Genomic DNA, 22,765 nt, shown 5'->3' with positions numbered 1-22,765 from the left:
GAAAAAGAGAAAAAGAAGAAAGACATGAGCAAAAAAAAACCTCATATAACTTTTTAAAAATATGATTTAAAAATTAACAACATAAGACATTTATTTAATGACTGCTCTAAAATAATCTAAATTAATTATTGCTATGTTTTAAAAATATTTTGACCATGTCACATAAGAGAGAATTAGATTTTTTCTAATTTGAGATAATACACTGTAGAACGCCGCTTACCCCAGCGTTATAGAAGGTGGCTTGGGATTCTTCCAGTCTGCCTGCTAGTCGTGTGGCACAGGACATTACAATCGATTTCTCCCAATGCACTTTAATCCCCCCGAGGAGTACACCAAATGCCACTGTTAAAGGACTAGGAGTGGATGTGACACCAGACGCTGTCTGAGAAGTGTGTGAACATGTTAGTGTGTCCCCAAAACTAGCCTAGTCATGTTGGAGCAGGTTGAGTCTCGCGCTGTCTACAATTTGCACAATTTTAAATGAGATAAACATGATCGGTAAAATATTTGGAGGGGTAGAGTCATGTTATATCATTTTCTAACCTGCTTAGTCTTGAACACTGTTGCTTTGGGGGGGTGCAAGCATACGGCACAAGGCAGTAACACATCCTGGACATGGCGCCAGTCCATCACAGGGCAAACACACATACGTACACACACACTCCAACCACACACTATCACCAGTCCAACTGACCCGCATGTCCTTGGACTGTGGGAGGAAACAGGAGCACCTGGAGGAAAGCCACATAGACACGGGCAGAACTTGTAAAGTGCACATAGGAAGGACCTGGGACCCAAACCCTGGTCTCCTTACTGCACTACCACTGCAGCACTGTGCTGCCCTCAGGGGTAAAGTCTTTGAAATATTCTTATACATTGTTGAAATACAATGGTCGGCATGGTATGCAATTCCAGAAGCTTCATGGTTGAAGTCATCAGCATGCTGCTATAACAATCGGCTGATCAGATCCATCACTATCCGGGTCTGCAGATAATCAAGGGAAAAATCTATCTTCCTGACTTTTGCTTTTGTTTCTCTTACTGTGACTCTTGAGTATTGATGTTCGACAGGATGATATTTGGTTGACACCTTCTGCTTTGTCATGTTTCCTCTCCTGGTCACCCCCTTAAAACTTGATTGCCTTTTCTGTGTCAGTAGCAGCCTCACAGCTCCAGGGGTCTGTGTTCCATTTCCGACCTGCTCACCCACTGTGTGTGATTTTGCCCACATTTTCTTTCCTGTTGCTCGCATGTTGGGGATCTGAAACTCTAAACTGGCCTGGCCTGAGTGGGTGTGGGTGGGCAGTGAATGTCACATCCAAGAATGGCTCCTGCTGCTGGGACAGACCCTGAAATAGAAAAGAAGACCAAAAAAAAAATGGATGGACACATCTCCTTGGCCTCGGAGGTTAGCCGGTCAATATCAGGCATGATTACCTTTTTAATTTTGTTTTCCAAAAATATGCATTTGTCAGCTTGTCAGTCCCTTTAGCGTTAGACACATTTCCTTTTTAAATTTCTTTCAAAGTTAACCATTAACATAGTTTTTCTTTCCCGCAACGTCTGGTCTTACACTTTTTCTGTAAAAAAAATAACTGGACACTGCCTTGTTTGAATGCAATTAAGTGTTTTTTATTAACAGGAAACATCTGCAAATGCTTTTAATGTTAAAAAAGGCATGCAAGAATGAAAAAAAATGGACCAATTAACATGTCTTTAGCAGTCATTTTATAATGTGTAGAGCATTTTGAAGAAGGTGCAGTACTCAAGCCTGGTTTCCTCTTCAACATTTTAGTTTATAATGTTGATAAGTATAACCCACATTTTTTAAAAATATATTCGGTATATTTATAAAGCGAATCTCCACTCCGGCAAAGTATCACTTTTTTAAATAAAATCAACAGAAAAAATATCATATGTGCAGCGCTTTGGCATGGCGTTCAGTGTGAAAAATGTTACAAATCAGCTCAGATGTCTAGTGTATCCGTCCATTTGTTTTGCTGAAGTGTCACCCCCAGAATATGGCGTAATGGGGTCATTCTTATCATGCGGACAGTGAAATGCGCTGATCCACATGTAACACAGCGCATCATAAGATTTCAGATGTGTCTAACCGGCAAGATTCTGAAGACGCCTCATCCACCACCCAGGGATTAACAAAATATGAGAGCTTAAAATAGTCGCGAAGATGGTACTGCTTTATTAATCAAGGAATTTGAAGAAGTGTGATGGGGGGACAGCATTGCAGATCTGCAATCACAGACACTCCTAGGCCCAAGTGCAGAAGGCACGCACAGTCATTAAAAACCTTGTGTGACAGTAATCATTTTGGGGACCACCTTTAAATGATCCTGAACAATCTGTGAATGGTGGCATATGCTCTGTGACAACAAAGAACAGATTGTAATAATAAAACCAAGCAGGAGCAGACCAGTAGGACATGGAAGGTGCTGTTAAGTTTGTAGAAAGACAGAAAGGAGGACAGACTTCAGACGTACAGACCCATAAATCATCTTTAACAGGACGGTGTTGTAAAAAGTTATCTGCTGTAGCTGACTTCTTATAAACACACAGGTAATCTGGTGAAGAACATCACTCATTAGATGAAGGGCATTCACTTTTGAATCTCTCGGGAAATTTTGAGGCTTTGGGTAAATGAAAAGAAATCTTAAATGCTACAAATTTTGATGGTATTTCCAAATAAAATGGATGTTGGAAAAAAACTAACTGTATGACCCTAATATGACTGCGAAGGAGGAACAGACAACTGGAATTTCTTACCTGTTTCCCCTTTTTAGATTAGATATGCTGATATTGTCTTTTACGTCAGCAATGGGGGTGTTGAGGGTGGGCACATCGTATTGTGTGTCATAAACATCTATTGGGAGACCTGATGGTCTTGTACCGTAGCACTAACTGGGTGTTATTTACGTGTCGGTGGACCAGGTTCTGCTTTTCTCGGCTTAAAGGAAGGCCATCTCTAACAGTGGATGCTTTGAATTTGTTACATTGGTGTTTCACCCTTCATTAATTCTGGTCTTTTCAAGCAGTTTTTCTTAGACTTTTCTCTTCCTAATTGGGTTTTTCAATTTATTGCACTGTTTTTGGTTTTAACACATTGGTACAAACTGTGTAGGTTTAATCTTATTGTTTCATTGCTCTTTTGTTTGCCGGTGCTCACTGCTATTTGCTGTTTTTACTGGTTTTCCTCGTAATGACCTGGAGGTGCACGGCCTGTGAGGTGACACGATAAGAGCTTGTCTTATAGGTCACATCTCAGTCCTACATTGTGATAATAATCTTTGATTCTTGTAGTGTAATTTGATAAGTTGTCTTTGTACATTGGTAACAAATTGTGTCTGATCTTCTGATTTTTCATACTCACCTAATGGTTTTAGTGCGATCTTTGCTTGCCTCCTGTTTATGTCTCTTATCCTGGTCCTTTTCTCCATTTCTTACTACAAGGGGAAATCAAAAAGTAAAGGCAATTTGACAATTATGCAGGCACCATACTGGATGCAATACAGTCTGTTCACAGTGGCTTATGGGTCTTACAAACACACACAGAGCAGCCTCGACTGCTACCCCAGTTGAAGGTCAAATGGACACGGACACTTTGCTGCAGGATTGCACCACAGCTGAACAACATGCTGTAGCGAGATTTCTTTGGGCAGAGGGAGAGAAACCTGCTGAAATTCACTGAAAGATGTTGGCTCAGTACGTAAGTGAAATCAGTGGGACTCAAAAAGTTTATGAATGTGTAGAAAGGTTTAAAGTGGGGAGAACAAGTGTAACCAATGAAGCTTGATCAGGTCATCCATCCATCAACATCACGCACACAAGCCCACATCAACATGGTGAATGCCTTCATCGGAAAAGACTGTTGTCTCCTGTTGTTGATATCAGCTATGGGTCTGCACATATCACGGTTCATGATGACTTGGGGTATCATAAAGCCTGCACAAGATGGGTACCCAAACAGCTAACTGATCTGCACGACATCCTTCAGTGAATTGCTGCAATTTTCTCTCCATCTGCCCTTAAGAAATCTCACTGTGGTATGTTGTTCATCAATGGTGCAATCCGTTAGCAGAGCGTCATTGGTCATTTGACTTTGGCTTTAACTAAACCAATGGCAGAGTGATGCACTGTGCCTGCTCAGACTACCCATAAGCCATCATGAACATGTTGTATTGTGTCAGCTTTTATCCTTTGCAGTAACCACATAATTTCAAGTTGCCTTTACTTTTTGATTTACATTTGTATATTTTTATTGCTTAGCACTGTAGACATGAGCTTGTCTATATCTTTTCATGTTCTTGATATTCTGCCTGTTAGTTTGACTTTAAATGGATTTCCCCTTTTGTTGAAGTTCACTGTGTATATTGACCATTATTTTTACTTGGGATATTTCTGGTCTGCGGTGGGTTGTCGCCCTGCCTGGGATTGATTCCTGCCTTGTGCCCTGTGTTGGCTGGGATTGGCTCCAGCAGACCCCCGTGACCCTGTAGTTAGGATTCAGCGGGTTGGAAAATGGATGGATGGATAGTTCAAGTTCAATGGTTGTCAAAGTTTTTTTTGTTTTATCATTGCTCATATCCTTCCATTTGCTTCTATTAGCTTTCACCCTCATATGCTTGTTTTGTTCATTGCAGCTCATGATGTCATTATTTCTCTTTGCTCACAAGAGCTAGTTATTGTAGGCAGGCTCTTATTCCTAGGTCTTGTAGGGCTGATTAAATGAAGCAAAATCTTGTGAGTTCTCCTCTAGACTGCCATATATGTTACTCTGTTCTAGTAGGGTTCTTGCCTGTGCAGGAACAAGCCATAAAAGATTATGCAACCATAAGATGAAATGTTATAGAGAGATTTATTATACAAAGCCTGCCCTATCTTTGGCCAAAACTGGGAGGCAAAAATGGAAACTAAAGTCAGAGAACAAGCAAGGGTTCTATAAAAGAGTACATCAATCAAGAACATTAACACCAACAAGAAAGAGTTTGTTATCTGATCTCAGATACCAAGAAGAGTATGGAGCTCACTTTTCTAGCCTTGATCCCTAATGATTCGCACAATGGGATTCTACAGCACCACCATAGCAGCCATTACAACAATACCGCAAAAAAAAAAAAAAGGTGGCATCCTCAAGAAATAAAGTAAATATGAAACCAGATCATCATAGGTAGGAATGACTAGGGACTTTCTAGGATAAGAAGCCATTGCTTTCTCTCCTCATCAAAAAGGCTCAGCTACCACTTATTATGAGGTGATCTGAGCTGGGACATTGCATCCTGAATTGAATCTTGACCCCATGAATAGCCCTGTGATAAGATGAATTTTAAAGTGCCTTGGTAATTTACTGGGCAGTTCCAGTAATTTAATCTGAAGCCCTGTAGGAGGGTGGGGCTCATCATTTCTACAGCATAATATAATAATAATAATAATATGTACAGATGCTTTACGCCTACCACTCCGCTTCTGCTACCATGTCCCAGGTTGCATATTTGCCAGTTTTCAATGGCGTACTGGGGATTGTTGGGGTCTGCTGATGCAATATCAGTTCATTTCTAACATATAACCTCATGTTTTCAAAAGCATTAACCCTCAGACTGCTTTTCTTCCTGTTCTGGTCAGGAGACCTTTCCAATGGGCCATTGACATTCTGAAGAGGGGTCATCCCTGATTTTCACTCCTTGCTTGATGTATAAGTTTCAGTGATTGATTCTGTTGCTTGTGTCAGTTGTTACCTGCTAGTTGCGATGAGTTTAAAGATGCTGTAGTGAACATGATGCACTAGAATTGCCTCCATCTTGGCCTTATGACTGTGCCACAGAAATGTTGTCACCATTGCCAAAGGAGCAATCATATCCTTTGTTTGGTGCTGAGCGAATGTTCATTAAGTCCTCTAAAAGTCCTCTTGGCACAGTTTTTATTTCTTCTGGGCCAAGATTAATGGAACATTATGTTTCTGTATAGACATCAGGAATTTCAACAAAATAATAAGAATGACCCTTTTCACTCAACGTTCCACTGCTAAATTCACAAAAGAAATATGTCCTCTTCACCAAATTGGGTTTAAGGAATGCCTTTAATTAGATTCATATTAGGCAGCGGGAGAATAGAAGCTGCATTTAAAATGTCCTTTAAACGTACTAGCATTGAGTTTTGTCAAAAGCTTTCCCGTTCTTTCTTAATGAGATGTAGTTGGGGTTTTCCATAACTGTCTACAGAACGCCTATTCTGATGTGCTCACCTTATTTGTTCATGTCAGGTAGGTCCTGACTTGTAAATTCTCAGTTTCTCAATGTGAATTATCAAACAGGCACTTAACAATGAAATTGAATTAGGAAACTCGCCAATTCCAGTTTCCATGAAACAAGTCCAAAGGTTTGTAGGTTTTGTTAATTACTACTGGTGATTTATTTGTAATTTTAATACACTTGTTGCCTCAATTCCAACTTTATCTGAAATTTGAAATTCAAACTAAAACCAGAAGCAGGCCAGACATTCAGCCCTGTGAAAACTGCTTCACTACTAGACATGTCCTTCATCACCCATACCAGGCAGTGTTTTTCAAATTAGATGTGGGCATGTCTAATGCTGGCCATTTTATCTAACACAGAAATGACATTCCTGCAGACAGCCCTCTAAAAAGGGCATCCTGATGAACATAACTATGGTGTTGGAAATTGCTGAAAATGAAACTGGTGGTGTCCACTTGAAGTGGACAATTCTACTTTTGTAATTAATAATAACCACAAGCAAGTTTCTTACATAGAGGCCTAGTCCTTACCAGGTGCCGTGGACTCTGTTGCCCTTATTCTCTACAGTCTCTCATGACCTTGCAGACACACTCACGGGTTGGAGGCAAGGATGCACTGAGCCTTACCTTCTGTTAGAAGATCGAGCCTTTGAAACTTGAACATGGCTGACATGAGTGGAAGGATCTGACCCAGGGTGGGCTTAAGATGGTAAGCTGTTTATTTAATTTGGGACTCTGTTGAGGTACTCTAAACCACAGATCCAGCTGGAATTACACTTTCTTGCAAAAATGAAAGCACTATGTTGGAACAATTATTGATACTTTGTGTGAATTGCTCATTCGTATTTGTAAACATTTAAAGGTTTATTTTGCATATAACAGTACATTTGTGTATGGATCTAAAAAATGATATCTGTTAAGTTGTGGCAGTGTTATTTTTAGGGCTTATTCAGGGCATTAGTGGGTCTTTAACTTGGACTGAATGCATAGGTGGAGTTTGACATTTAGGCTGGGGGGTGCCAGACGAGCCATAAAAAATAATTGCATTTCTTTTAGAGTCACAGCCATGCTGTTAAATTTTTACATCTTATCTTAGGTCACACACCTGTATTATAAATTGTTTGTAATAAAAAGTTATAATATAAACTGAATCCCACTTCCATTAACACGTTTAAAACTCCACAATTACGAAAGTACACAAGCACCAATAACAATATTTAAATGACAGAGAATATTGTTTCTTTTTTTAAAGTTTGTCTGCCTACTTATTATAATTCTGTCAAAATAAGTACTTGTGTTTTTTTAAAACAAGTTAGAAAATGTGCACATGACATAACATTCAGGTCCATTCTGGAATTGGGTTACATTTTTTGAAAATTTCAGGCTTTCTAATTTGTTATTTATTTCATCAAAGGGACATTTCTGTTTATTAACTACTAGCTGTGCCCACGTAGTAGTGAAACAGGACAAAGTTTAAAAATAAATTTAAAAAATGTAATAAATGTAACTCTGGCCAAGCGGAAGGTGGGTACGCTTCAGTGTCAAACATTACCACTGTATCTGATCATGTTCAGCTCTGATGAGAAAGCATCCCCCATGTGGGGAGAAAAGCACGTGGCTGTGAAATCTCTAGCAATCAGCAGCTACCCTCTAAAACACACATACAGTGCATCCGGAAAAAGTATTCACAGTGCATCACTTTTTCCACATTTTGTTATGTTACAGCCTTATTCCAAAACTGATTAAATTCATTTTTTTCTTCAGAATTCTACACACAACACCCCATAAAGACAACGTGAAAAAAGATTACTTGAGATTTTTGCAGGTTTATTAAAAATAAAAAAATTGAGAAAGCACATGTACATAAGTATTCATAGCCTTTGCCATTAAGCTCAAAATTGGGCTCAGGTGCATCCTGTTTCCCCTGATCATCTTAGAGATGTTTCTGCAGCTTCATTGGAGTCCACCTGTGGTAAATTCACTTGATTGGACCTGATTTGGAAAAGCACACACCTGTCTATATAAGGTCCCACAGTTGACAGTTCATGTCAGAGCACAAACCAAGCATGAAGTCAAAGGAATTGTCTGTAGACCTCCGAGACAGGATTGCCTCGAGGCACAAATCTGGGGAAGGATACAGAAAAATTTCTGCTGCTTTCAAGGTCCCAATAAGCACAGTGGCCTCCATCATCCATAAGTGGAAGAAGTTCGAAGCCACCAGGACTCTTCCTAGAGCTGCCCGGCCATCTAAACTGTGCAATCGGGGGTGAAGGGCCTTAGTCAGGGAGGTAACCAAGAACCCGATGGTCACTCTGTCAGAGTTCCAGAGGTCTTCTGTGGAGAGAGAAGAACCTTCCAGAAGGACAACCATCTCTGCAGCAATCCACCAATCAGGCCTGTATGGTAGAGTGGCCAGACGGAAGTCACTCCTTAGTAAAAGGCACATGGCAGCCCGCCTGGAGTTTGCCAAAAGGCACCTGAAGGACTCTCAGACCATGAGAAACAAAATTCTCTGGTCTAATGAGACAAAGATTGAACTCTTTGGTGTGAATGCCAGGCGTCACATTTGGAGGAAACCAGGCACTGCTCATCACCAGGCCAATACCATCCCTACAGTGAAGCATGGTGGTGGCAGCATCATGCTGTGAGGATGTTTTTTTTAACAGTAGGAACTGGGAGACTAGTCAGGATAAAGGGAAAGATGACTGCAGCAATGTACAGAGACATCCTGGATGAAAACCTGCTCCAGAGCACTCTTGACCTCAGACTGGGGTGACGGTTCATCTTTCAGCAGGACAACGACCAAAGCACAAAGCCAAGATATCAAAGGAGTGGCTTCAGGACAACTCTGTGAACGTCCTTGAGTGGCACAGCCAAAGCCCAGACTTGAATCCGATTGAACATCTCTGGAGAGATCTTAACATGGCTGTGCGCCGACGCTTCCCATCCAACCTGATGGAGCTTGAGAGGTGCTGCAAAGAGGAATGGGCAAAACTGGCCAAGGATAGGTGTGCCAAGCTTGTGACATCATATATTTAAAAGGACTTGAGGCTGTAATTGCTGCCAAAGGTGCATCGACAAAATATTGAGCAAAGGCTGTGAATACTTATGTACATGTGGTTTCTATGTTTTTTTATTTTTAATAAATTTGCAAAAACCTCAAGTAAATGTTTTTCATGTTGTCATTATGGGGTGTTGTGTGTAGAATTCTGAGGAAAAAAATGAATTCAATCCATTTTGGAATAAGGCTGTAACATAACAAAATGTGGAAAAAGTAATGCACTGTGAATACTTTCCGGATGCACTGAAGCTGTGATCTCTCCCTCAAAAGCGTCAAACGTTACTCCTTAACAATCTGTAAATGATAATGTCTTTTGAACAAACAGGTATCAGTAGCTATCGCTAGCTAAGTGGAGGCAAGGTACGCTCCAACACGTGGCGAAAGGTAGAGCGACTCAAACGGAGGCTGGCACATGAGCGAGGACGGCCCCACCCCTCCTCTCGGCCCACAGCCACTCTGTCAGATTTGCGCAAATAAATCAGTACCGTAAGCAATCTATGATATTTTGCATGATGAGAGAAATTGCAAAATTAACTAGAATGTTCAAGCAAATTATAGAAAAAAAACCCGATTTAAATCCGTTAAGTTGTTCTCTCGTGAAAAGGAGACAGACATACAGACAGATGTTGGATTTTATATGCAACCAACACAGGGCTCAAGGCAGGAAACAAACCCTGGGCATGGCGCCAGCCCACCGCAGGGTACACACACACACCCACACACCAAGCACACACTAGGGACAATTTAGAATTGCCAATGCACCTAACTTGCATGTCTTTGGACTGTGGGAGGAAACCGAAGCACCTAGAGGAAACCCACGCAGACACGGGGAGAACATTTATTATTCATCATTTGATACAGTTCAGTACTCACAAGCCCCCCAATACCCCTCAGTCCAGGCCAATCCAATGCCTTCTCTCTCTCTCTTTTCTTCAGGCCGCCTCCTGCCTTCTCCAAACCTTGTCACTCTTCCACCCGACTCCTGTTCCTTCTGCTGGGAGACGGCCCGTTTAAATAAGCACCCGGATGTGCTCCAGGTGTGTTCCCGGCAATCTCCCACCGACACGCCCCAGTGTGGCGGAAGTGCCGGCTGTCTCCTTGAAAGCACTCCGGGTGTCCCCGTTTTCTCTTCCCCCCAGCACTTCCGGGTGTTGTTTCGGAAGTGCTGAGGTCTAGGGTCTTCCTGGTATTGGGGTCCCCCTGGTGGTAACCCCGGGTCCCTACAGGGTCGAGCTTCCCAGCTCTTTACCCGAGGCCTACAGGGCTGTCGCCCCCTTGAAGTCTGGAGGAGGCACCAGCCCTCCTCCTGTCTTCTCAGACATCCCGGCTGGGTACCACCTCCATCCGGTTGTGACACTGCCCCACCACCAGCGAAGATACATCGGTTGGAGCGACACGTCCCGTGAGGGCAATTTTTCCCCGAAGTGGGTCCTACTACGTATCCAGGGTCCAAGCCGGCACCCTGGAACGTACCACGTCGGCACCCCCTCTGAGGTTTTCTTGCCCTTTTGGAGCGAGCCGCTCGCGCCTCCATAGCCCCCGCCGGTAGTGTGGCCGCCCCATCGCCAGCGAAGAATTCTTCAGTGAAGCGTCCCGTCCTGTGAGGGCAAGTTCCCAACGAAGCTGACCCTTCTGCTTGTCCAGGGTCTGGTCCTGTAACAAACAGAAACAAGGGGACAGAGCCGCTGCCTGGACACCCTTCCCTGGCATCCCTCTGTGCCATGCACTGGCAGCACTCCCCCCTCCGACTGGCACCCTTGCACTTGCCTGTTTGGCACCCCCTCCGTGGGTTCCGTGCCCATCTGATTGGCTCTGACGGGTCTGCTCTCTCTGTCGTCTCCCCCACCGACTCTGGGACTTTTTCCTGCCACCGCAGAGTACGACCTTCCTTATCGGAGGAAACGGCACTCTCCCCTCGATTACCCCTTTTATTCTGGGACGCTATTATGACTTGAGTCTGCCTATGGGAAAGGTACAGATCCTGTCTGGTTTGCATCCCTATAGAGCAACGGGAGACTGTTGCAGGCTTGGGGCGTAGGGCGCTAGGACCCAGGGCACTCATCAGCCCGCGTCCTGCCAACCCTCTCACTGTCTCTCCCCTCCCCTCGCACACAGAACTCACTGTCGCATGCAGTGTCGGATAACCCCCTACTTGATACCGTTCATTTGAATCACGGCCGAGTTCGGTGGGTTCTCCTTTATACTGTACGGAGTCGATTCTACTCACCGTCTCCGCGGTACCAGTCCGTCTAAAGATTCCAGTGTTGTGCCGTTCTGACGTCACTGACGTGCCCGCTGTCTCCTTCAGATTCTGCAGTTCAGCACAGATGGCACCTAGCACCTGCATCATAGACAAGCACAGAAAGTCAGTCGACGATTGACCTACCTGGTTGTCAGTCTTCGCCAATTGCTTTCTGTGAGGCTTCTCCAGCCCAATCGGGTCTCTCCTTGGCATGAGATGGACATTCCTTGGTCCCGCCTCTATACAGTCATTGGCGGGCACACAAGACACACCGTCCAATCCTGTGCCTGTCTCAGGGAGGAACTTCCGGTCCACGGCCATCTTGGCTCCTCTCCTCCTGGTGCAACGCCATTCCGGCTCTTCGTGTTGTAGCGTCTCCTCCGTGGCGGCTCTTGTTGCCGATGTCGTGTCCACAAAGCGCCGCGGATCGGCATGTGTCTGCCATCCGTATGGACCCGGGCAGCCCCTGCCTGCTAAATACCAAATCCGATCTGCCCTCCCGGGCCGACTGTCAGCAAGCAGGGACCTAACGTCCTGAATCCTTTCTAATCAAGGTGCCTGCCCCAGCATGGTCTTCACATACAGCACGTCGTCCCGGACGTCTTCTCTGGCAGCACCCACACAGTAGTCCGCTGCACCCCTGCAATGCCTGTTGCTATATTGCCGCACCAGGTAGGAATCCGACCGCATTCCGGTGGCAATCTGAGGGATTTTTCGTCTTCTTGGAGCCGTGAGCACTTCGCACCCTCGAAACGTGTGCGGGGGTGTCTGCTGCTCCGGGCCGTTCACAAAATATTTATTTTGGGGTCCCCGTCTTGGAATAGACAGAGGGCCCCACGTTGGGCGTCACTGTGAACATTGCCCTGGACACAGACAGGCAGACACACTCATGTCACCCAGCACACGTTTATTTTTCATCATTTGATACAGTTCAGTACTCACAAGCCCCCCAATACCCCTCAGTCCAGGCCAATCCAATGCCTTCTCTCTCTCTCTCTCTCTCTCTCTTTTCTTCAGGCCACCTCCTGCCTTCTCCAGACCTTGTCACTCTTCCACCCGACTCTTGTTCCTTCTGCAGGGAGGCGGCCCCTTTAAATAAGCACCGGGATGTGCTCCAGGTGTTTTCCCGGCAATCTCCCACCGACACGCCCCAGTGTGGCGGATGTACCGGCTGTCTCCTTGAAAGCACTCTGGGTGTCCCCATTTTCTCTTCCCCCCAGCACTTCCGGGTGTGGTGGAAGTGCTGAAGTCTAGGGTCTTCCTGGTATTGGGGTCCCCCGGCGGTAACCCCGGGTCTCTACAGGGTCGCGCTTCCCAGGTCTTTACCCGAGGCCTCCAGGGCGGTCGGCCCCTCAAGGTCTGGAGGAGGCACCAGCCCTCCTCCTGTCTTCTCAGGTGTCCCTGCTGGGTACCACCTCCATCCGGTTATGACAATATATATATATATATATATATATATTAATATATACAGTATATATATATATATATATATAGTGGTAAAAGGTGCTGTATTGCTCCCGACCCGACACAGACTCACACTGAGGCACGTGTAAAAGCACAAGGATCTTTTATTTTTCTTCACCTGTGGGGCACGTCTTCTCCGTGAACCCCATAGGCAATACACAGTCTCAAGCCCTTACACAAAACACACAATACTCCACCTTGGCACCATCACTCCTCCCAGGCAACCTTGTCCTCTTCTTCCCGATTCTGGCTCCTGAGTGGTGGCTGCTTGCCCTTTTTATAGCCCACCCAGAAGTCCTCCAAGTGCTTGATTACCTGTTGCTAATTGCACTTCCAGGTGGGGCTGTAGAGGGGTCCAGCAAGGCTCCAGGATCCATGCAGCAGCCCCTGGCTGCCACCCCAGATCCCCACAGGGTTGGGGAGAACTCCATCGTCCATGGGGCCCTTCGGGAAACTGAGGCACCAGCGTCACCCAGGGAGGCTGCCACCAAGCGTCCCGGGGGAGGTACTGAGGAGCCCATGGCTGCTCCACCGGAACATATTGTCAGGGTATTGTGAGTCACAGGTTACAGAGGTCTGTTCAGACCACCACACCACTCTTTGTTCTGGTGGAACATTAGGCCTCAAGCATGCAAGCACAAATCTGCAGCCATTCCAGTCTGACTACTGGGGATCTGTTTGCTGACAGGAGCAGCTGTCTGCCATATAAAGGAGGAACATGCTGAATAGAAAGCATTCAAGTTGAAGTATCCTCTCTAGCTAAATCTAAAAGAGTGAAATAAAACTGTAATAGCAGTCAGACAGAATGCATCTCTATTTTAAGCATATGCAACATGTAAGAGAAAGTTACTTAGGGTAGTTAATCATACACTTAATCCCCACTTAATCCTGAATAGGGTCGTGGGGGTCCACCAGAGCCTATCCCAGTTAGTGTCCAAACCCTGGACATGGTGCCAGTCCATCGCAGTTTAAATACACACCCACACACCAATGTGTAAACCCTGCTCTTCTTATTGTGAGGCAGCAGCGCTACCACTGTGCCATTGTGTTGTGATGGACTTTCATATTTATATTCATTGATTACTAATTACATTAGCTGTTATCTTAACGAAAAGCTATTGTTGAAAAAGACCATTTATTGAAGATTTATCTTAGCACCATTGTGCATTCTACTGGGAGGACTGCCCCCTAAACTCCAGCTATGGCGAGATGAATTAAATCTAAATAGAGTAGCAGTAAAAGTGATGAATTGAATGGCAGAACAATATCAGCCACAGCCTTTAGCCAAGCTTTAAAATTGCTAACTTTGCTGCATACATTGCTAGCAGGATCAACATGAGTATTGACTTCTAGTTGATTGTGAATGATACTTGGAAAAAGTAGACACAAAAAATACCTTTTAATAATGCACTTCTTATTTTTAGTGGTGGAGATTGCTGTATTAAAGAAAACACAAAAATGATGCACAACACTCAAATCCACAATTCCTGAACTGTGATCAAAATTTTGTGCAAAGATCATTACCTAAAGCACAATGCTGAACTATAACAAACCCCTAACACCATCCGAAAAAAACGAAAACTGTTAAAACAAAGCTGGGAGACCAAATAACCAGAAAAGCACAGAATAAATCACATGTAAGTTTCTCTTAATCCTATCTTGGATAGATTGAGTCTGTACGTGATGGTTTAGATAACGTGACCCTGATGATGTCAGGGACCGTGTGCTCCCAGGGCATCATGGGAATGTTGCTGTAGCAATAGAGAAGCTCAAAAAGAGCTGCACCCAAAGAGGACACAGAAGATGAATTAAAATTAATGAGAACAGCCAATCATGATGGATAGGAGTGGCAGTCAAATGGCTCCAGTCTTTTTGCAGTGTTGCTTTTCTCTTGTTCATAGACTTAGTTTACTTTACTTTAATATACTTTACAAGATTAATTACATTCTGCAGTACATTATCAACATTTAAAATCTTGAGACTCTGAAAGGCTTTAAACACTTAAATTGATTGTTGTTAAAAGCCATTCCTTGAAAGTTAATGGTAATGTTAATTTCATATCAGGATTTGCTTAGATACTGCGGTGGGCTGGCGTCCTGCCTGGGGTTTGTTTCCTGCCTTGTGCCCTGTGTTGGCTGGGATTGGCTCTAGCAGACCCCCGTGACCCTGTAGTTAGGATATAGCGGGTTGGATGATGGATGGATGGATGGATGGATTTGCTTAAATATGATAGTGTTTAGCACACTAGACAGATTATAGAAGGTCCTAGCTTGACCCCTACAAGTTCACATACAAGTGAGTATCCTCACTTTATACTTAGTGACTTGACATGACAGCTTTTGATCAGGTATTTAGCCTTCTGGAGTCGGACTTTGCTGCTATGGATGTCTAAGACCATGTTCTGCTTGCAAAACATGTGTATTTTTTTTTTGCTTTTTTTGTAATTTTGAGATATTTTAGTAGTTTAAGTAGAACTGCCCAAATAATACTTAAAACATGAAAAGGAAACAAAAGGGAGAGAAAGAAAGAGAAACAAAAACCTTAAAGACTGTCTGAAGTCAAAGTCAGTGTTAAGCTTCGCAGCACCACCTGCCACAGATCGAGCATAAGGAGACCTGATGAAAACACCCATCAGCCGGGACCTTCCAGTGGAACATCCTGTCTGGCCCCCGTGAATGTGGCAGTGAAGCTGGCGGTGAAATTGTGCCACTTCCAAGTGGCAAATCTAAACTGAGGGGGGCCATGTCTCCTTCAGTAACCATTACAAACACCCCGTTTGACACCAACTGACTATGTCATGGCATCAGAGCAGAAGATTGCATAGAGGAGGCTAAAGTTACTAAGTATCAAACTTAGGAATGATATAAAAGGAATACACAGTAGAACACACAAACTGGGCCAGGATATGAAGGATCAAGAGGCACATTCAAGCAATCATTTTTACAGTATTTAGGCCTCACCTGGAAGAAGTAAAGTAACATGCTCACAACTCGTATCAAGAAGATGGAACAAATGATGTCTGCTGGCGATAAAAGAGAAACTGGACTAGAATCGGACTGCCATGTGCTTCTTAACAACTCATGGTGCCTGAATTCAGATACAGAAAAAGTCTTTTCACTTCCTAACAGGAGCACAGCACCTATTACGATGAATCCTTTTGCATTGACATAAGGCTGCATATGCCTTGAAGATACAAATGTTCAGAACTTTCTTATTGGTGTGTGCTCAGATTTTCTTTTATATACCTTTTTTTATATACCTTTCTTATTTCTTATTTTTTTCTGACATTTTACTGAAGTTTGGATTGGATGTTTATTCTTCTATTGTGTTAAATGCCTGAATCGCTGCCATCCCAGTAGTTTCATGACTTGGAATATAAATGAAACACAATTCCATACGTACGTATGTATGCTATTATCTAGATACACTGTATGCTGGATTTATATTTGACCTTTAATAAAACATTGTTTACTTTTTATTGTAATTTTAAACAATTACCTTTGCACTGCAATCTGAAGGGAACTGAAGTATAGGAGGATAAATTAAACTAAATTGAACCTACTGATTTGAATTTGGCCACCTACCAAAACTTTAGAACAACAATGCAAAATCATTTGAAGTCAGTTGCCCACTGTAATTTCAATCATTTAACCCCCTGGGGGGTTAAAGAAAGCAAGTTTCTAAAAGCAAAACAGACTGTGTTATCGAAGAGCTTTTTTCTCTAAGCTCCCTGATCTAGCATGGACGCTGCTGCATCCCACCATCATGATCACTGCTGAAAATGCGAATCGCAGTCCTTCAATGCTTCTTTCCCAACACCCCCATTTATGAGGAAGTACATCTTTGCTTAGATCATTGGTATTGGTTTGGTAAAACAGCTTGAGAATGAGGGTCTCGCATTGCCAGTTCAGGGGGCTATGCACAAAGAACTCTCTAAATGTATCTGGGTAATATGTTGTGAAAGAAAACCTCAGCCCTCTGGAGAGAACATAGTCTACCCTCTCCTCTTAGAAATACGTTTTCCAGCATCTGTGGAGCCGAGAAGATGCGTATTGCAGCTCCCTGATAAGACCGGTCCTACTGTGGAGACAGCAGCAGCAGCTGTAGAACTAATTTCGGGTGTCTGCTTTTCAAATATTGCTAAACATATGCTATTACACTGCTTCAGAGGAAATGTTTGTAGCAGCTTCTGGTTTCAAATCAATTAGTGGTGCGGCACATGGCCTCATTCCGCTGTCGGTTTGCGTGAATTGCTGAAGCAGTGTTTCCAGTCACAAGGTGAAAGAAAGATCTCTCTGTTGCACAGACCAATTATTCTTATGCAGTTCTCCTTTGCCGCTCGAGATGTTTGATAAGGTCTATCCCAGTGGCTCCTAGGCCAGCTGTGGAAGAAATTTTAGAAGTCTGCCGCAGGAGGTATAAATAACCTAGGAGAAAGAGCAGAAACGCGTAAATCATTAGATAGATTACAGGCATAGTGAGCGAGATCTCGGCTCGGCCGTCTTCTTTAAACTCTGCTCAAGCAAAGCAGCAGATAATTCAAACATGCCTCGCACCAAGATGCACCAGTGAACTTTAAATAAACCTTCCGCTGACAAAAGCATTTATTCTTGACTGTTTAAGTGATGCCACGACCTTGCTCAGGATGAAGCGGATTCACATAATGGATGAAGAGATGAACGGATTGACTGATGGATGGATGTTTAAGCGATTAACATAATCTCGACTAATGCTCCAAAATTCATGTGAAGATTCAAACCAGCCCTTGAGCCGTATGGTCCTCCCGGCAATACAATGAGATCTAGAAAGTAGGCCATTAGCATCTAGGGGTGAAATGTATTCTGAAATGTCAGCGACAATCCAGCAAGAAGAATAGAGGGGGAAGAGTAAGAGAAAGACGAAGACAAAAAGAGCACCTGAATCATCACTACAAATCCAAGAAATTGTGTTGAAACAGTAACTTGTGCAAAAGCCTAAAAACCTTGTCTGAAGTATAAAAATCTTTTAAACTATCCTCTAGAAATACAAAAATGCATCTACAAATGCTGAACACAGGAAGTACAAAACAAAACTACCAGAGAGACTGAATGGCAGATATCACAAAGTCCCTCATTCCAGGCTTGCTAGTTTTTGACTCGATACCAAATCTGCATCTGTTCTTCACTGCTGACTTGTCTCCAATGTAACCAGCATACCCTCTGCCTCTCCGAGAGCTGGGAATAAGCAGTTCAGATAATGCGTCAATGAATTTTTGGGATGTGACAATTACCCACAGTCAACACTGGGATGAAAACATGACTTTGAAGTATCTTAATTCTGAAGGGCTGCCATCGAAAGCTCCTAATGTCTTGCCAAATGGCCTGGCTCCAACTCCAACCTTAGTGCTAAAAGATCGCTGAACTACAATTGCAGTCCATTCAGGTCAGATACACACTATGAGACAAAATATGGCAGGCAGTATCACCAAAGACCTCAACAGATATTTAATTCATTTGGTTTGCACTATCACTTTGTGTTTGGTGATACAAATAAGATGACAACAAAGTGAAGAACTTGTCTGTTCCTCTCCCTTCTTGGGTTATCACCTCTCTCAGTTATTACCACTGTCACTCAAAAGAAGGCCACCTCATCATCTCACGACATTTCCATCGTAAAACAGCTTTCTTGGTGGAACAAAAGGTTTGATTGAGCCCTGCTTCATGCATAACTCACACCTGTTCAACGCTGCCATGCAGTTCATGGACTAAATATAGTGTAGAGTAAAAGCGCAATAATTCAGATTGGAATACAGGAAAAAATAGAGGGTGAAATAGTAAGGGGTTGGAGTACCCGCTGGGCCCCCATTTCAATAGCTGTGAGGGATTAACAGTTGCAAGAGCATCATTTTTGCAGGCAGATTAGCACAAAGTGACATCTATTTGCCAATTTTCAGGTCTTTCACATTGGAAGGGCCAGAATGGGAGGAGCAGAGGGCGGAGCCTGATATTGTCTTCTGGCGCATCTTCAGGGCTGCAGGCAAAAAGAAAGAGGTGTGAAACCGATGTCACATTATGTGAGCATTTGTCAGATTTGCCAACTGCAGTTGTTGATCTCATCGCTGGACCATGTCAATTTAAATGACTGAAATCCGATAGGCATCTTAAATTATGTGAGTATGTACCGACTTTTTCTGACAACCAATAACATACTGCCTGATGGAGCTGGCACTGTATGGGAGGTTAACAAGTATGGTGAGTTTAGCTGCATTCTCTTCACAATTTTTTCCATTCTGTCGTAGTATGTAAAACATGAGGCATCAGACAGACAATCTTGTCTTTAGTTTATGAAGTCCAAAACACCCACCTGCCTTATTCCTCACGGCTTCATTATAGGCATCCATGCTCTCATGCAATCAAAGCCCACCAATATCAAGACTGTTTGGTTTTGTCAGGGGGAGCCGCTGGGTATGTCAGACTGCACAACTGTCTTTCATTGGAGCGCAACTGACTCACTAAGATTATGTGAATGAAGGCTACGAGAGAAATTCGGCGGATAAAGTCATCGAATATGACATGGTCTTTTGTCAAAGTGACTTCGCCATAAGGGACAAACCTTTTGGACACGTCTGACATGACCATTACGAGGTGTGGCAGAAAAGTAATGAGACTGGCAACACTGCAAGCGATCTGGCAACACTGCGCTGTTGTCCTTGATAGAGCATGTGTATCAGTACCCTCCCATAGCTCAGTGCGAGTTTCAACTCCTTCCGTTAACTACGTGATTTTTGTGACTGCTATTAGCGAAGTTGTGTTTTTGGTTGTGCGTCACGCAAAATGGAACAGCGGAATTTGGAGCAACGTTGTGCCATTAAATGGCAAGTGTGACGTTTGAAAAGTTAAAACAGGCCTATGGGGAACATTCTTTATCCCGAGCTCAAGTTTTTCGCTGGCACAAATCATTTTTGGAAGGCAGAAAACACGTTGAAGATGAACACCGTTCAGGGAGGACTTCAACTTCAAAAACCAATGAAAACATCGAACGTGTGAACACTCTTGTGAGATCAGACCGTCGTTTAACATTAAGAATGTTGAGTGAACAATTAAATTTGAACAGATTTACCGTTCATCAAATTTTGACTGAACATTTGCACATGCGAAAGGTCTGTGCCAAAATGGTGCCGAAAAACTGCCCTCTCCATAACAGAATTTTTGACCTCAAAAGGCATTCCTGTGGTTCCCCTTATTCACCTGATCTCAGTCCGTGTGACTTTTTCCTTTTTCCTAAACTGAAAAATGTCCTCAAAGGACGTCATTTCGGGACTTTAGAAAACATCCAAAAGAGTGTAACGGACATGCTGAAGACCATACCGGTTGAAGACTTCCAGCGCTGCTACCAACAGTGGGAACAACGTCTCCATCGGTGTGTCGCTGCCCAAGGGAACTACTTTGAAGGGGATAACATTGATGTTTGAAAAAAAGAAAAACTTTGGTAAATAAAAAATCAGTCTCATTACTTTTCTGCCACACCTCGTATGTGGAGTTTTCTTGTCGTTGCATATAAAGAGGGAGCAACACAAGCCAATACAAAATCCCCAGCAACAATGTTACATATGAATTAAATGTGAAATTTAATTTCAATCAAATGAAAGTTTTCAATCCAAAGAAACACATGAAGCCTGTATATTACTTAATTTATGAGAACTTCAAAAACTCATTCAACAAACAGAACAGAAACTTGCTTTTCCCAAAACGAGCCTTGTCAGCTGGAGCGGAGCAAGTTTGGAGGCCGAGCCTTTTGTGTTAACTCTGGGAATGAGTTGCGGACACAGGCTGAAGGGTCCTTTTTCATTTCTTAACTTTGTATGGCCATACCGGCTGGGTGAAATTGGCCCCGATACGGTATTTACCAAACACAAAGTGAACATTCACTTATTGAGAGCTGTCTGAGCTGATTATTTAGTAGCAGAGCCAGTTTGGTTCACTGGTGCTTTTATTAAGGGGAACACATGGAAGTTACATTACTCAGGGATTTGTGGCTTGCCAAGTGCTTTTCTTTACAGTATATTCTTGCTGAACCTGATATTTTAAAAGGTGCACGCTGTCTTTCTTATTTCACTAAATTTAGATCATTTTCTTACATTTTATTTTGTTTGCTTGTCTGTTCTTCACGGAGCCTATAATAAGAAGAAGTAGAAATTATCAGTCAAAATGTATTAATCTCCACCTGCATATCCAAGCAAAATTTAAGTATTCAGCTAAGACGCTAGCCTGTCGAGCGGGTGCATTGGCTGCAAATGAGGCTTCAGGGGCAGAGGTGTAGGTAGGACAGCCTGGGCGGGAGAAAATCCCACAGTTGAGACTGCAGCATTGATGTAGGTGAGCTCTTATAGGGGGCTTGGTGGTACACTTAGCCCAACATTCTTTAGTGGTTGATATCCACTAAAATGCAGGACCAAATACAAAGAGTCCGAGAGACAAAGCTGCCCCTCACCCCATCCTACACAAACGTCTCGAGCAGTTTCCTGAATTCTTAACACCTAACACATTAATGGAATGACCTGGAAACGACTTCACGTGGAGGGCAGCCGGGTCAGATATGCAGCTCATAACAAGACTGGACTGTAGTTAAGTGCGGACAGCCAGGTGGTGATGGATTAGCGCTCATAGCATAAATCTAAGTCATGACACACTCCGTGTAAATGGAGCCCAGAAACGGCTGGGAAACAGCGAATAAAATGCCAGTCCATTGCAGGGCACACTCATAAACACTCTCTCACACGTACGCACTCACGCACGCACGCCTGGCTACTTTAATGTGGTTTGTTTCTTGTCCTAGAATTTATGTGTTTAGGATGTGGGAGGAAGTCAGGATACTTTAAGAATCAATGAGGAACATTGTTCAAACGTGACACAGACCATGTCTAGGCCAGGAATCAGGCTTAGATCACTGGAGCTGTGAGGCAGCCACACTAGGCATTAAACCACACACTTTATACATTTAGACGGCCATTATTATCAAATGTACGGAGAACAATGAAATTCTTACTTGCATGTGCTAATCAACATGTAACACGTTGCCACACTCCGCTGCTCTGATTGGTGAATAGAACCACCTCACCTCAAAACTTCTGTCTTCCTTACTTGAGAAATCTCCAAACACATTTGCCCTTATGAATATATGTTGAACCTAACAAGACAGTAAAACTGATATAAAATACTGCTAACAGCAGATAAATTTGAAAAAGCAAAGGCTTCTTTGATTGCAATGTTAACTCTATCCAGAGAAGACTCTGTGTAGTCAATAAAAACATGGTTGAAGAGGTTTCTGAAATTCAAATGAACATTTCTGTTAACTGGAGCTAACCCTACCCCTAACCCTAAGCCTAATCCTAACCCCTTCCATATAGGGCCTTGTAGGCTGTCTGACTGAAGTGGTGCAGTTAAAACCATCAGAGCTTCAAGGCCTTCTGAATTAAAGAGTGTTGTGAAGATGGACAGTTCGCCATAAGCCAGCCGTCTATAAATACATGCAATGGTGACAGGTACATTTGAAGAGAAGTTGTCTTGGGTTTCCAAACTAGAAAGCAACGTTAATGAAATCAGTAACCACTGTTTGTTATCCATTTTATTGACCAGACTGGAACTAGATTTCCGTGGGTAGAATGTGAACGGCCACACCAATGGATGAATAAACAACCGCTGCTTAAGGGTGGAAAAAGAGACCAGGGGTCCAATATAATGAAGTTTACCAAAAAGGT

The sequence above is a fragment of the Polypterus senegalus genome, chromosome 7 (genome assembly GCF_016835505.1).
Source record: "Polypterus senegalus isolate Bchr_013 chromosome 7, ASM1683550v1, whole genome shotgun sequence".
Classification (NCBI taxonomy): domain Eukaryota; kingdom Metazoa; phylum Chordata; class Cladistia; order Polypteriformes; family Polypteridae; genus Polypterus; species Polypterus senegalus.
The sequence above is the reverse complement of the archived record's forward strand: the minus strand, read 5'-3'. Positions refer to the sequence as shown.